This window comes from Bubalus kerabau, chromosome 8 (assembly GCF_029407905.1).
Source record: "Bubalus kerabau isolate K-KA32 ecotype Philippines breed swamp buffalo chromosome 8, PCC_UOA_SB_1v2, whole genome shotgun sequence".
Lineage (NCBI taxonomy): Eukaryota > Metazoa > Chordata > Mammalia > Artiodactyla > Bovidae > Bubalus > Bubalus kerabau.
The window spans coordinates 104,697,102-104,709,241 of record NC_073631.1 but is presented as its reverse complement, the minus strand read 5'-3'; the positions used below and the strand labels follow the sequence as shown (position 1 = coordinate 104,709,241).

At 45.1% G+C, this 12,140-nt stretch overlaps 1 protein-coding gene across 10 annotated transcripts in view; it reads left to right on the top strand.

The window, feature by feature from the left end:
- Window positions 1-12,140, top strand: part of DGKI (diacylglycerol kinase iota) — a 430,242-nt gene that overhangs the window by 127,483 nt on the left and 290,619 nt on the right. The window lies entirely within an intron of this gene.

The following is a 12,140-nucleotide window of genomic DNA, read 5'->3' as shown; positions in this document are numbered from 1 at the left end:
TCCTGAATATTCTTTGGAAGGACTGATACTGAAGCTGAAGCTCTAATACTTTGGCCACCTGATGTGAAGAACTGACTCACTGGAAAAGCCCTTGATGCTGGGAAAGATTAAAGGCGGAAGGAGAAGGGAATGACAGAGGATGAGATGGTTGGATGGCATCACCGAGTCAATGGACCTGAGTTTGAGTAAGATCTGGGAGTTGGCGATGGACAGGGAGGCCTGGCGTGCTGCAGTCCATGGCATCGCAAAGAGTCAGACACGACTGAGCAACTGAACTGACTGTGCATCATGTGGTATTTTAGTTCCCTGACCAGGGATCAAACCCATGCTGCCTGCAATGGAAGCACAGAGTCTTACCTGGATCCTTTTCTTTTTTTTTTTCAATGATACTTTTAGATTGAAGCTGCATTTGTGTGTGTGTGGTGGAGGGTGGTTTATGAGCCTGTGTGGCACAGTTCAGTTCTTACTTGACATTGGTATGGTTCTGTTACTTAATAGAAATAATTTACATGTGATTTGGCATAGGATTTACATGTCACCCAGGCAATGCCCAGGTGTACAGAAAATCTTTTTCTTCCTTCAGCGTCCCTCAGGGCTCTAACCAGCCCTCTTGTTTCTGAGAGACCCCAGGCTTGGCTGAAGCATTATTCACATTAGCAGTTACCCAGAACTACTACTGGCCCCAAGGTGACATTGACTGTATTTTAGGAGATTTTTTTGGTTTTGTTTTTCCTACCTCATATGCCAGACAGATACAGATTGCAGAAGGTGATGTTTTAAAGATGCAAGGAACTGGCAAAGTCTGCTCTGTGGTGTTTGTTTGAGAAGATATGCAGGCTTTGGAATCAAGTGACCCAGCTTCAAATCTAGTCTTTGGGATTTTCTAGTTGTGTGATGTCCTTCATTGTTTTAACCTCTTTAGGCCTCAGTTTCATATCTGAGGCCTAGATAAGCCACATTAAAGTGTGATAATACCTACCACTTATGGTTGCCATGAACTGTCAGTGAGATAAAGTGGATGCAGCAATGCATGATGTAGCCAGTTACAAGTACTCAATAAAAATTGGTTATTTTGATGGTTATTCCTCAAGTAAAAGAGGTTTCAGGGGGTTGTCAGAAACTGAAACCCAGCAGGCAGTGCCAGGGTATTGGGTACCCTGGGTGTCCAGGTATTAACTTCAGAGCCGCGTCATCATCTCCTCTCTTGCACTGAATAAAAGAAGGTGAAACAACCAGCCCAGCTGAGCCCTTTCTCCAGTCTTTAGATCTCTCACAGCACTCATCACTTTCTAGTCTTTGTAACAGCATCACGTCTTGCTCATGTCTGTGTCCTCCATTAAAGCATAAGCTTCATTTAGCACGGGACTCTGCCTGGATCCTCAGCACTGAGAACAGTATAGCACTGGGTGATTACCCTACCCTTTTTCACAGAATGAATGAATGAGTTCAATGATGAGATTATTGGAAGACACATACAGACATCAATCCCCAGATAAGCCCTGTCATTTAAGTAGCATTATACTTAGAATCCAAGATATTTGAATTTCTGCCTTATTTTTAAGGCTCTTCACGGGGAGATGCCACACTCGCTACTACAAGTATTGCAGGGTTTTAAGTCCAGTTTTGCCTGTGTTGTGCCCTTCTTATTTGATTCTCCTGGAAGATAGAGACTGCTATTGACCATTCTTGGCACAGGGAGTCATGGTAGATTGTCATTAATCATCTCCTTGGGATTCTCATGAGAACAGATCATCTAAGGCAATCATGTCAAATATAATGGATTCCTAGCTTCATTAGTCTTGTTCCCCTAATCCATCACTAGTAAAATGAAAGGTAAGTAGTAAGATGTAATAGAAGGATATGTTTTTGAGTCAGAAAGACCTAAGTTCCACTCCTGGCCAGTGTCTCTTGGGCAAGTTGCTCAGTCTCATTGGGTCTCAGCTGCTTATCTGTAAGGCAGGTGAATGGTACCCACATGGTGCAGCTGAGCTGAGCTGTATCTCTTAGACACATGGTGTGTATATCACACTGCCAGCCTTCTGGTAAATACTCTTGTGATAATGGTATCCTTATTGAAAAATGGTATCGGTAGTTGTATGTATGTGAAGGAAAACCACATGGCCAATTGGAGATACAGTTTTGGGTGAATGGAAATTGAAATGGTGGTCTTCTGGGCCAGACTGACTGAAAGACTTTGTCTTCATTATGTCCTCAGCAGTTTGGGATGTTGGAAATGACAGTGAAGGGATAGGTAATTTACCACAGTTTGATATGGCTTTCTAAGTAGATGCAATCTTCTGGATTAAAGTAAATGTCTCTAGATTATTGTTTAGAGATCTTGTGCTGTGAACTTTAGAAGAAAAAAAAAATTCCGTGTATTTCCACGGAGTAAACTGATAATGCGAATGTATTAGGAATCATGCTGCAAGTAAGATGGCATATATGGTGCTATCAGGCTGGCAAATATTAAAAGGCAAACTGTGGTTTCTGTTTCCTAGTTTATGTCAAGCTTCAGATCTCTGCTTTGCCCTTGATACACTACCTTGAAAGTGAAAGTGAAGTCACTCAGTCGTATCCGACTCTCTGCGACCCCGTGGACTGTAGCCCACCAGGTTCCTCCATCCATGGGATTCTCCAGGCAAGAATACTGGAGTGGGTTGCCATTTCCTTCTCCAGGGGAATCTTCCCAACCCAGGGATTGAACCCAGGTCTCCCGCATTGCAGGCAGACGCTTTAACCTCTGAGCTACCAGGGAAGCCCGATACACTACCTTAGAACAAGACAATTAAGAGAACATTGAAACACCATTGTCTCTACTATGACTTCTGTAACATGTCCAACTCACACCTAACTGATGGAAAATTGTGAGTACACATGTGTTTGTGTTTTCTAGTTGCGTGAGTATCTACTTATTAGTGCCTGTATACTTGTAATCGTATTTATATACATTTTTGTGTACATACAGAAGCACTTCAATCTACAGAAAGATACATGGCAGCTTTGATCTGAGATAACTTTGAAGAGAGTACAAATACTGAGCAGGGAACAGCCATAAAAGCAGCTGAGAAGAAACAAAGCAGAAAGATAACACGTGATAAACTTAAAGCTATTGACCAGCCACTGTTAGAACCTGCTAACATCAAAGCTGAGAGGCACAGAGGAAACAAATGGTAAAAAAGAAATGAGGCAAAGACAAGCAGGCAGAAGAAAATACACAGCAAAACAAGAGATGAGAGTAACAGAGTGCATAGACAGTCAATAATAGTAGTCATGGAAATATGGTATCTCCTTGGGTAAAATGAGAATCAGGAATAGGAAATAGAATTATGGATTTTTGATTTCTTGGGGTTCATTATTCAGAAGTCCCTTTTTCATGCATGATGGCCATGCAAAACTGGTAGAAGGAACACCAGTCTTGGACCAGTCAATGAGGGGCACCCAGAGCATCATCAGCCTGGTTCTGGGGGCAACCATGTGTTGGTATGTTTCCATTAAACTTGCACCAGCCAATACAAACTTAGCAGGCCATTCATCATCCATTTCATAAGTAACAGCTGCAATCTATGTTTGGTTTATGTCTCAATAACTGGACCTGAATTTTATGTAGTTGTACAAAAGGTAGTAGATGTGTATACCAGTTACCCAATCAAATTCCAGGACGTAGACTTCTCCTAAGAGTCATGTGGCAGTTTTTTATAAAGGCCATTAGAGAAGCCTGTACCTATCACTTTCTTCTCATTTAAAAACAAACAAGCAAACAAAAAACAAACTAAATTCTCTAGCATAAGCCACTTTTAAATCACTCTTAAAGAGACTGATTTGGTAGAAATTTCACTGTTGAGTTGAGTCCCTAAGTCATGTCCAGCTCTTTTGCAACCCCATGGACTGGGCGACCAGGCTCCTCTGTCCATGAAATTACCCAGGTAAGAATACTAGAGTGGGTTGCCATTTCCTTCTCTAGGGGATCTAGTGGGACCAAGGTTCCACCCTGTGTCTCCTGCATTGCAGGCAGATTCTTTACTGCCTGAGCCACCAGGAGTTTCACTGTAAGGGTGAACTATTGAGATAGGGACATGTACCTTTTTCCCCTCTTAAAATGAACCTAGCGACTTCCTTGGTGGTCCAGTGACTAAGATTCCACACTCCCACTGCAGGGAGTGGGACCCAGGTTCGCTCCCTGGTCAGGGAACTAGATCCCACATGCCGCAACTAAAGATCCTGCCTGCCACAACTAAGATCGGAGATCCCACTTGCTGCAGCTAAGACCTGGCACAGCCAAATAACTATTTAAAGAAACAAAACCAAAATGCACCTGTGCTGTTCTGACCACGACTTGTTCCAATCCTAATCCAGTGGTCAAAACACAGTGAGGTTTCAGTTGATAACCAGCCATCAACTTTAGCTTTGAATTAACTCGCTAGCTAGTAATTTGGTTCTTCCCAAATTGTTCCTCCCATGAGCCCTGATTGGCTGCTTTTCTAGAAGAGGTAAGGTTTCCCGGTGGTAGTCTCATTTTTCCATGTGATTCTTCATACTCAGCTCCCTTCCCTTTGGCTTCCTGCTCTAAGAGCTTGGTTTTCTTTCTCTTCACATGAAAAATATAAAATGCACTGGCTGTTGGGGAAATAGAAAAATGTATGCATGTCCAAACAACGGCACTTTTCTCCTACTCTCTGTGTCTCTAGGGGCGCTGTGGAGCAGGCCCTTCTGTGTCTTAGCTCCGATGGGTCCTGCCTACCCGAGATTTACAGGCTTATCTGCGGTTCCTCAGGGGAGGTGTCTCTGGAAACATAAACACTTTCATATGCAAAGTGCTTCAGATAATGTGTGCCTTAGTACAGAACAAACTCTACTGTTTGAAGAGCGCATTCAGTGAGTTCTATTGCAGTACTTCAGAGGCAGTCCCTACCATAACAGGGTACGAGAGACAAGGGCATGTAGTCAGCTGCTGCACACACGGCAGCAAGCTGACTGTGGACTTGGAGTGCAGCCATCCGGGGCTGGTCTATTCCTGAAAGACATAAAGCCCAGGCTGAGGCCTCCTTTCGGGAGACCTGCGTGAGATGGAAAGAGGGCCCCACTCTCTCAGTGATTCATCACTCTGGCTTTTCTGCTTTTACTTCTGCTCCATTCTTTATCATTCCAATTCAGGCCCTCATTGCCTAATATGTGGATTTTCACTATGAACTCTCATTACTTAAAAACCACCATTTAAAATTAGAGTATGGTTGCTTTGCCTGCAATGGAGGCCTGAGTTTGATCCCTGGGTCTGGCAGATCCCCTGGAGAAGGGAATCCCCTGGAGAAGGCTACCCACTCAGGTACTCTTGCCTGGAGAACTCCAAGGACAGAGGATCCTGGCAGGCTACCATCATGAGCTTCAGTCTGTGGGGTTGCAAAGAGTTGGACATGACTAAGCGACTAATACTTTCACTTTCAGCCTTTGGCAAGATACACTTCTTGTCTGATGTCTCTGAAACTCCCCAAAGACACCATTTGTTGTCACAAAATTTGTTCAGCTGTCCTCCCCATGAAGCCTCTACACCCCATTTTCCCTCTAAGATTTATAAAGGTCTTCTGTCCCTCAAACACCTCTAGGCCCCACTTTCTCTCTCCTTTCGGGGTTGCCTACCCTGAGAATGCCTGTGCCTTGGAGGGGGAAGAGGTTTCTCTCATCATTCCAAAGCCACCGGTTCTCCAGCCTGAGGTTAGTCTGGGGGCTTATGTTAGGAGAAAGGCCTGTTCTGCAAACCCATTCTTCTCCCCTCCATTCCTCTCTCCCTCCCTTCCAGAACATCTCTTGAGCTCCTATTATGGATCAGGCAGTGTTTCCTGGTGTTGGATTAGAGCAGTATGGAAACCCAGGGGACTCTCCCCATCTCCTTGTAACCTTATCCTTTTAACCCTGGGCCTCTCGGGAATGGTTTTGCTCTGCTATTTCTCTTTGAGTTCCTCGTGACCCACAGCCAGCATTCCTACTCTTTGCCTTTGTGGACCTCCACCTGATCGCCTGCCCCAACACACAGAGAAGCCTCCACACTCCACCATGAAATGCAATGCCCAGTGACTCATGCAAATGGACACCTGTGAGCCCCTGGCTAGGGGCCCCACTGGACACGAGAAGCCGGATCAGTTCCTCTTAGGAGGCATCAGTGCCTACTGTGTAAAGAGACTCTGGATCTTTTTCCTGCGACAGTGTCTTCAATTTTTCAAATATTTATATATCTTTTAAGGCCCAGTTAAAGAATTGTGTGTGTGTGTGTGTGTGTTTTTTTCCCTGTTAGGTGCTTTTTACTGATTCAGCCTCTGCTCTAAATGACAGCTTTTATTGTCCGAGCTGTTCATTTAGCATTTAGCCATGCAGGGCCTTCTCCTGTTAACGACCTTCGTCTCGAGTCCTCCTTGTCTCAAGTGGCTCGGCGGCTTCTCCCAGGAAGGACAGAAGCTTCCTTCGCTTCACTTCCTGCTCAGCACTCCGTGTTCCAGCAACATGCAGAGTTCACTACATCAGACACCTCAGACGGCCCTGATTCCAGTGAACCGCAGATTTAGGTGTACTGGTGTGTGTGTGAGCGTTGCCTGAGTACTTCTGTTGCAGTTTATCTGATCCCTGACCCAGCCTCCTGTTGGTCTTGCTCCTTTTTCTTTCATATATTCTGAGGCGCTTCTGGCATCTTTAGTATCTCAGATGGTGGTGATGGGGTGTGTCTCAGAGGGCTCCAGCCCCCCCACTGAGCCCTCTCCAGAGGACACGTGGTGCAAACAGGTGGCGCCCTGACACATGAAGGACTCTCCAACATGCGCAGTGGTGCCCAGGGCGAGGGCTGGCACCCTGTCACACCGAGCGAGGTCTCCCTCCAGGAGACTCTTGAGAGAGAGAGAGGGCTCGGAGACTCTCCCTGGGCACAGACTTGTCCTGACATGTGGCCTCTCTGCGCCCAGGTCCAGGCGCGTGAAATCCTGCCATCAGAGTAGCAATCCTGCCAAGTAAGAGAGGCCACAATAGGGGTGTGCTGGCACTTCAGCTACCCACCCTCTTGATTTGTCCAAAATGTCCTGTCTTTCTATCTGAGAAAGACAGGCGCCCTCACAAGTGGCCATGAAGCCTTTGCTTTGGCCCTGAAGCCACAGTAATGGAGCCTCCAGATAATGTCAGTCTTCTTTTTTCCCTAATACCAATTTGCAGATTGCATCCTAGACGCCCCAGAGGAGTAGCACTTGCCAAGGAAGCTTGTCATTTCTTCTAATTAGGTTTTTAAATAAATCAAAGAACTCTTGTTTTCCATTTACCTAGGATTAGACAGCAGCAGCGTTCTTGTTTGCCTTGCCCATAGAGGCAGTCCCCACTAAATATTTGCCGGATTCCTGACCCTCAGAAGGCTTAGGAGGTTTCCTTTACCTCCACCCTTGGAGACGAAGAAGGGATGGCCTTGCCTGGGCCCAATCGCCCCGTCTCCCTTTTCCATCAGAGTGCCTCCCTGTAAACAGAGCTTCGGGTCCAGAAGTGAGGATAAAATTCTTCTCGCCCTACTTGCTGTTTCTCCTTTACCTGACTCCCAGCACTCAGCTTCTCTTTTTCACCATGATTCTTGTGAGGTGGGAAGGGTAAGGAGGTTTAGAATTACTGGGGAGAAGACAGCTGGGGGAGCCTGAGTTTGGAAGCTCAGCCCACCACCTCATCCAGCCTTCTGTTTTTTTGGTTTTTTATTTATTTATTTTAATTGGAGGCTAATTACTTCACAGTCATCCAGCCTTCTCTCAGCTTTTCACCACTCAGCGCCTCATCTCGTCCTCCCCCCAGGACTTTGTCTGCTTCCTTCCCCTCTCCTAGTGTGGTTGCATCCCTGCCCAGAGCCACTTTCCTGGCCATTCATCCTTTTGTCCCTGTGGCCTTGTGACAGGGGTGGGGCTGATGGAAACATTGGTTTCTTGCATTTTATCTGAGAGCCTGTGTTCTGGGGACTCTGTCTGTAATGAGATGCTGCCAGGCCCATACTACTGTTTGGCCAGCAGTAGGCTCTGGCCCCTGAGGTCTCTTGAGACAGGAGGCTGAGAAAGAGTGGCCACATGGGCTCTGGAGACTAAATTTTTCCTCCTGCTTCTCTGCTTCTGATCTCTGTGATTAAACCTCTGTGTGTGTGTGTGTATGTGTCTGTTGGGGGAGGGTATCTTTAAAAATACAGCAGGAGAGATGTGGTCAGAGGCACGATGACTCGCTCATCTTCAGGGAAACATGAGATTTGCTGGATGTTTATTGGGGAGAGGCTCAGTCAACCTTGTCATACACGCTTCTTGGGTCAGATTTCACATTATTAGGGGTGACATTTGAATTAAGTTACCTTGTAGCGTGGTGGCCTTGACCTGTCACAAATCATAAACCTGTGAAGCTAGGTTCCTTTTCTTTCTCCTCTTCTTTCCTTTCCTCCCTTGCTTCTCTCTCTTTCTATCAAATGCTGTTGCCTACCACCAGATCTTTATTATTTGTAGAAATCACATCTCTTATTCAAAGGAAGCAAACATAGCTTGCTTGGTGATACAGATGAATCAGGGACTTGTGACCAAAGGGAGTGGGCAGGTGGGATAGGATGAGATACTAACTCTTTCTCGGGGACAGTTACATGCTTTCTACCACTATTGCGTCTGGTCCTTTCAGCCCCTCTCAGGCTTCCATCCCCAGTGCCAATGGTCTAAGGCTGGTTTACTTCTGTGCCTGAGATGAGCTGAAGTTTGGAAAGAATTGTTGCTGCTTAGAGTGCCAGCAGTGCCTGCAGCATGGGAGACGTGCAGGCCCAGCCAGAACTTGGAAGGTGTTCTCTTACGTCACTGGTAGGTCTGCTGGTCAGGTTGTGCCCACCATCCTAAAGCACAGCGTATCATTCATGGTGTCACGGTTATATGAGTAAATTATGGTCACTGTATGTGTGCTCAGTCCCTTAGTCGTGTCCGACTCGTGACCCCATGGGCTATAGCCTGCCAGGCTCCTCTGTCCATGGGATTTTCCAGGCAAGAATACTGGAGTGGGTTGCCATTTCCTTCTCCAGGGGATCTTCCTGACCCAAGGATCCAACCCACATCTCTTGTGTCTGCTGCATTGGCAAGCCAATTCTTTACCACTAACGCCACCTGGGAAGCATTGTATAATGGGATATAATTTATGCTAAGTCACTTCAGTCGTGTCTGACTCTGTGCGACCCCATAGACAGCAGCCCACCAGGCTCCCCTGTCCCTGGGATTCTCCAGGCAAGAACACTGGAGTGGGTTGCCATTTCCTTCTCCAATGCATGAAAGTGAAAAGTCAAAGTGAAGTCGCTCAGTCGTGTCTGACTCTTGGCAACCCCATGGACTGCAGCCTACCAGGCTCCTCTGTCCATGGAATTTTCCAGGCAAGAGTACTGGAGTGGGGTGCCATATGTAATTTATAGTATAGCCTATATTGTTTTAGTTTTCCCAGATGTGCCTGCCCACTAGTTTTTATAGATGTTGCACACATGGACACACACACAATTACAAATTCATGAACCTCCTTTTACAAAATGAGGAAACCCTTGGTAAGGTACTGAGGTCACTTGATATTTGAAGCAATAAGCCTAATTGGCCTTTAAATCAAGAGAGCGAATTATTAAACTTTTATAATTGTTAAGCATGTTTACTTCCCAGGTCATATTTATTTTTGAATTTGCATTTTGGTGCTAGGTTCTATCACAACTGTCCCACTAAGAAGAATGACAGCTAATCTGCCAACTTAATTTGAATGACTTTTCTTGCTTTATCATTTTTTATAGTGAAGAAAGTATTGACTTAAATTAAGAGCTTTTAAAGAAAAGGTGAATACTTACAGTATTTAGAATATCTAGATTCCTGCATTTTATCTTTATATTTAGTTTGAATCTTGCAAATAAAAATTGGAACATAACCAAGCATGAATTGAGCATTTTTTCCCAGGAGCTTATTATCCAGCTGCTTCAAAGAACTTGAACCAATTGAAGCACAGTGATAAACCAAGAAGTCAGCAGTTCGGACTTCTGATTCACTGAAACAGTTTTCATCAGTTGAGAAGCAAAAATCGATATATTTTTCTACTATGGAAAAAGACCTGGGGCCTTCAATCAAAATTTATTCACTTAATTTTGCATATGATTATATATAGACCTTAATTATCTAATTTATCAGATTATAAGCTGTTTAGAAACCATCATTTAGGAAATTGAGGGCAACTAAAGTCAGACACAACAACTTCTAGCCTGATAAGAAGACAGGAAGCAGAAAAATGACTGTTCTCTATAGTAAAATGCATCATGTTGTGATTATAAAGACAAATTCAGATTATGGTTTATATATTCTGCCTCAGAAGGCATAGAAACACATATTATATTTTATGAGGGCCTTTAAAATTCAATATTGTCTAAATAAAATCAGTTTTATAGTGTAAGGCACTTTTCTTCATATATTATCATTTGTAGTACATTGCTCTTGAATTATTACACATGAATATTATCCGTGTGAGTGGATGTGTGCTAAAGTCGCTTCAGTCATGTTCAACTCTTTGCAACCCTATGAACTGTAGCCCACCAGGCTCCTGTGTCCATGGGGTTCTCCAGGCAGAAATACTGGAGTGGGTTGCCATGCCCTCCTCCAGGGGATCTTCCTGACCCAGGGACTGAACCTGATGTATCAGTGTAACTGCACATTATCCTAGGAAACTGAGAGCGAACGGTCTTAACCTACTGGCTCTCAAACTTTTCCAGGCAAGATCCTGTATTCAAAAAAGATTCTGACTTGAAATCCAGACAGAAAGCAATGCAAGGAAGAGGTATTCTGGCTTCAATGAGTGCATGTTTGTCCCTTCCCACCATCCCCAGTGGCTTCTTAGGAGCCTCATGGAGCCCTTATGCAATCTTGTGCAGACCCCAGCGCAGAGCACACGGTCAGACGCAAAGCTCGACCAGGGCAGGACTTAACTGGAGGGAGGCTTTTCAGGTGGCCTTGAATAACCCTGTAAGTGGTTGCTACCATGAGAGTGTCACTTTGCTTGCTTGCTGTGAAATCTCCTAGGGGTTGGTGGATAACGAGTAGAATGAGATCGACTCTCAAGCATCACTGTAACTCTTGAGCAACAGGACTCTAGAGCCCCATGCATTTGCTGCAGGTTACACTAAAGCGGTGGTCCCCACCAGGAGTTCCAGCTAACAGGAGCGCATCAAGAGTTTGCTAATGGGCACTCAGCCCATGAAAAACTACAAACCTAGAATGTTATTACTGTTGCCTTGAGTGATGTTGCCGCTGCTGGTGCTGCCGCTTCTACTTGTCATTCTTGTTCTCTCTCCCCTTCTCCCACCCTTCCTTTGTCTTCCTACCCATCATCCCCTCTTTCTTTTTAGTAGTGAAGCCAAGACACTTTTCAGTAGTGTAGCTAGATGCTTGGGTTTCCCTTTATCCTGTCTTGTTGCAAAATCAATTGATTGCCAACCTTGCTTAAAGTTCCAGACCGTGTCCTTTCCTCAGGCAGAGGAAAACCAAGAATGATGAAAGCATTTGCAAGCACAGTACCTAAACCTTAGTCAGTGGGTATTAGGGTGACACACGTCATTGCCGCAGTACTGACTGCAGTGTTCTTGGTGCTTGACTGGTGTCTGATGACACTGTGGAGACCCCGTGTGTGAATGGGTAGAGCCGTCTAGGAGGCAGGAGGCTGCAGTTTCTTTGCCGATTCTGTCCCTCCCAAGGTGCTGGTTTGCATTTCTTCCAGGCTCCTTTTGTAGCAGTATCACCTCAATTTTTAGCTCAAAAATCAAATCCCAGGAGGAGAAGCCAGTCCTCAGAATGTACCCTGTGGCAGTGCCTTTCTTGAGGACAGGGACTCGGGGCCTTTCACACATCAATGCTTTGATGGGCTATTTCACAGATTGGCTTTGTTATAGTAAGTTTCTTTCAGTGCTCAAACCCCCAAATTATTCATGCAATTCTGCCTTTTAGCTTGTCCTTCACAGAGAGACCTGAGCGTTGGTAGCTTACACTTTCCATGGCACAAGGAGCAATGAATCAAGATTTCCACACCTTCCTCTCCCTCTCTCTACTGCTTGTTTTTTAGTTAGAGAAAAGATCAGCCTCAGGGAGTATTTTTATTGTGAATTTTTAACTCGC